General features: G+C 38.6%; 1 pseudogene; it reads right to left on the bottom strand.

Annotated features, from left to right (window-relative positions):
* Positions 1 to 929, bottom strand: part of LOC100964116 — a 1,342-nt pseudogene extending 413 nt beyond the window's left edge.
* Positions 930 to 4,475: the final 3,546 nt, after the last annotated feature.

The following is a 4,475-nucleotide window of genomic DNA, read 5'->3' as shown; positions in this document are numbered from 1 at the left end:
TGGCAATTCGGTAGCTCCCAAAAGCTTCACAAGTTGGGGCACAACTCCTGTTTTCACAACCATTTCAATCCATTCATTTGGGCCATCAGTAAGGTAGGAAATAGCCCAGCAAGTATCTGCTAATACCTCTGGATCATTGTGATGCAGGAGACGCACTAAAGTAGGAAGAATCTGTTCCACAGCATCTAATGGGGGTGCGGGATTCTTGTTGCGACAAAGGTTTGAAAGTGTCCAGGTAAGATTACATAAGTAGCCACATGATAAAGATGACATATCAGGAATAGCTAGAAGAGCCAACAGTGGGTCAACTGCGCCATACTTAATAACCAAGACTCAGAAAACTGAATCATCACCTGCAATGTTTCCTAGAGCCCACACAGCTTGCTCACTGATAATGAGCATGAGGAGATGCCAAGAGAGAAATGAATGCTGGAATAGCACCGCCATCTACCACAACCTTAGTCTGTTCTGATGTCCCAGAAGCAATGTTAGTTAGTGCCCAAGCAGATTCAAACTGAATGGGACTACAATCAGTTCTACCCAAGAAGGACACAAATTTTGGGATCAAATCAGCTTGGATTATATTGTCAATGGGAGGCTGTTTTTCTCTAGAAAGTAGTTTCCTGGCAGCTTGAGTGAGTAGCTTGGAGCTGGTTTTCCATATTGGGGCTACTTATACCTTTGACAGTGTCATCCATAGACCAATTTACAGTACCCTGGTTGTTTCAGTTTTCCTGCAGTGGAGAAGTAGCATCATCAAGAAACGAGCTTACATTTCTCCTTTTCAGCATCTGGTCATCTTTCTTAGCTTTCCTCAACTCCACATTAACTTCTATTCAGCGTCGCCTCATTTCTGTACTGTCTTTTCCCTTGTTCTTGAACCTGTTAAGTCAGACAGCTGGTAAATTAGCATTCTCATTGGTGGACATGGTTATGAGACAAAGGGAGAAAGCTGCATAGCTAGCTCAAGCTTCCACAGGAGGTGGTGTGGGACTCGGAAGACCTGGGTTTGCTGCCCTGGAAATGTCCATTGTAGCTCAGGCAGAACATGGTGTCGAGGCAGACTCTCAAGCAGCTGATGGTTGGAGGCTGCTGATCTTATTCCTTGTAACTAGGCAGTGAGTCTTTTCTTGAAAGGAAATCTGGGCAGCACATCCCTTTGCTTGTTACATCCACCCCTTTCTCCACATAGATTTACTTCTTTTATGTTTAGGGAATAGCTCCTAAAGGATTCAAGGGGCCTCTTTTTCTGAGGGGAGTTTAGTAGATGGAGATTAGTGGGACAAATTACAGAACCTGCTGCTGCAGTTGGGCTCAGGAATGCAATTGATACTTGTTCTTACTCACCTTCCACTTCTAATTCTAGATTTTTCTAACTCTCCACTACTACTGGGTGGTGAAAAAAGGGAGATTATTATTAAATGGGTTTCCTGGTCTTATGTGAGAACCCACATTAGTATATATATATACTATGTAAAAACTCGGAAGGCAATAATAGCTGGCACTCTGTAGGCAGGAAAAGCAAACCTATATCTGAAATTTGTCTATTTCTATGAAAAAGAACTGCTGGTCTTTCCAGAATGGAAGGGGCTCAGCATAGTCAACTTGAACTTGTGAAATGACAGTCATATCATGGGCTCAGTATTGTTTCTGCTACTGGTAGGCTGTTCATTCAGCAGCAGCAGGAGCTAAATCAGTTGTGGTTTTGAACCACAGTTGTGCTGTTGAACCTATGCTTAGATGTCATCCTTTCCACAGTGAACACTCCATTCACATGCCCATTATGCAGCACTGGGTGGCCAATGACTACAGCCGGATGGATTACATCACCTGGGTAATTTGCTTAGTCTGCTTTGTTGTTCAGGGCTTCTTAAATACTGAATGAGCTCTGATAGGCACTGCATGTGGTACAGACACCTTCATAGTTCATGCCCTCATAGTTCATGTCCATTCACGTGACATTCCAGACTTTCTATGCTTGATCCTCCAATATTTCTTCTCACAGGAAAATTACTATCTCAACTATTTGCTCTATTAAGTTCTAGATTAACTTTATATGTAACCAAAGAAGCCCTCTTTATTTAGAAGGGTTATAACACTTAAGTATACAATGATGTTATTCTTAAATCTATTTCCTTCATGAGTCTCAAATACCTAATACATTATATTCACAGGTTCATTCTCTTTCCCAGGTAAATTCTCTAATCTTACCACCATTAAAAGCTACCACCTTGAGCCAGGGGCTTCTTTTTGTCCATGTGCCACAAAAGGAGATAGATTTTCTTCTTCTCTCATTCTGGGATTCTCACTGGCAGCTCAAATTTCTCCTGGTACCAACTATTACAGGTTAAATCCTCTGAAGGGAGATACTGATGTGTAAGATTTTTTTAGACAATATCACCTATTAGAGGGAGGGGAAGAAATCGGATTGGGCAGAGAAGGAAGTCAAGTTGCAACGAAGGGAGCTCTTGCATGGGTTTTGCCCAACATAGTGTGATAAATTAGGCTGAAATGGCAAGGCTTGTACTCTTCTTAGATCTAGAGAGTGTATGATCTCAGGAGAAGTCTTTTCTATAGATGCTATAGATGAAGCACTGATACCTGGAGGATTTCTGTTCTCTACACTCCCCGTGGCTAATCATCAAGTCCTCCCTTTAAAGGAGACCTGGAAGGCACAATTCCATGTCTACCACAAAGTCTAACCCATTTGTAAGTATTGGGCTCTATTTTTAAAATACTAGGATATAACCATTCCTATACTATCCAATCCTAGGATATAACAAAAAATCTAGGATATAGCCATTCCTTACCATTCTCCCAGTATCACAACCCTTGTCCAATCAGTATTATTTCTCAAATGAACTACTAAAATAGTATTCTAATTGACCTTAGTTCTCACCTCACAAATGAGCCAGTATAATCCTTTCAAATATAAGTCAAATCTTATCACTCTTTCACTTACATCTTCTATTTGCTCCCTATCTCATTAAGAGTAAAATCCAAACATCTTACCATATGCTCCCACACCACTATTACTCTTATGATCTCATTTTCTGTCACTTTCCTCTTCCCACACATTGTTCCAAATTGTCTCTTTGTTGTTTCTCAAATATGTCAAGTACTTTGTTGTCTCAGGACTTTTGCACATACTGTTCCCTCTACATAGAATACTATTCTCTTAATTATCTACATGGCTCACACTCTTAGTCAGGTTCTTGTTCAATTTTACCGGAGCCCAAAGATTTTCTCTGACAACCCCTTTCCTGCACCAGTTACTACTTGTCCCTTACTCTTACTTTCTTTCTAGCACTAAATAACATGGCTTGTTATATCTATCACCTAGGAAAGACTAACAATGATAGACACCCAAAATTTCATTTGTCTTTTTTTAAATTTCAGAATGTTATGGGGTTAAAAACTGCATTAATTTTTACAGTTTGAGTCAATGTTATAATTGTGTACATCCCCCAGTGTGTACTACACCCCATTAAGTGTGAATTTACCCATCCTCTTCTACCCCATCCCACAAGATTTCCACTGAATTTCTTTCCATATATACATATATGTATTGATCCTTTAGTTCTAATTTAATAGTAAGCCCATGTGGTATTTGTTTTTCCAATCCTATGATACTTCACTTAGGATGATGGTTTCCAGTTTAACTAGTCTATCTTCTTTTGAAAAGCTTCTATTTGTGTCTTTTGACCACTTTTTAATGAGGTTGTGTGGTATCTTCTTGCTGATTTATATAAGCTTTTCATACATTCTGGTTATTAGCCCTTGATCAGATATATAGCATGTAAATATTTTCTCCCATTCTGTCTATTAGCTCTATTGATTGTTTTCCTATGTAGAAGCTTTCTAATTTAATAAGGTCCCATTTATTTTTGCACTTGCTGTCATTGTCTTTGGGGTCTTCTTCATAAATTATTTGCCTGGATTGTTATCTGTAATAGTTTTTCCAACCTCTTCTTCTAGAATTCTTACAGTTTCATGCCTTAGTTTTAAATTTGTTACCCATTGTGAATTAATTTTTGTGAGTGGTGAGAGGTGTGGACCATTTTAATCTTCTACATGTGGCTATCCAATTTTTCCAGCACCATTTATTGAATAGAGATTTTTTTTCCTCCAATGTATGTTATTGTCTGCTCTTTCAAAGATCAGATGGCAATATGATGTTTTATATCCAGGTTCTCTGTTCTGATCCTTTAGTCTGTGTCTCTGGTCTTGTGCTAGTACCATGCTGGTTTGATTACTGCAGCCTTGCACTATAGCTTAAAGTCTGGGAAGATGATGCCTTTCATTTTTTCCTTTTTGATAAAGATTGCTTTGGCTATTCAGGGTTTTTTCTGCTTCTATACAAAACAGAAATTTATTTTTTCTAGATCCATAAAATGTGATATTGGTATTTTATTTATTTTTTATTAAATCATATTTGTGTACATTAATTCTATCATAGGATACAGTGTGTTGTT

Source organism: Otolemur garnettii, unplaced genomic scaffold (genome assembly GCF_000181295.1).
Source record: "Otolemur garnettii isolate 467f Iridium unplaced genomic scaffold, OtoGar3 scaffold00011, whole genome shotgun sequence".
Classification (NCBI taxonomy): domain Eukaryota; kingdom Metazoa; phylum Chordata; class Mammalia; order Primates; family Galagidae; genus Otolemur; species Otolemur garnettii.
Note: the sequence above shows the minus strand (reverse complement) of the source record. Positions and strands in the feature narration are given on the sequence as shown.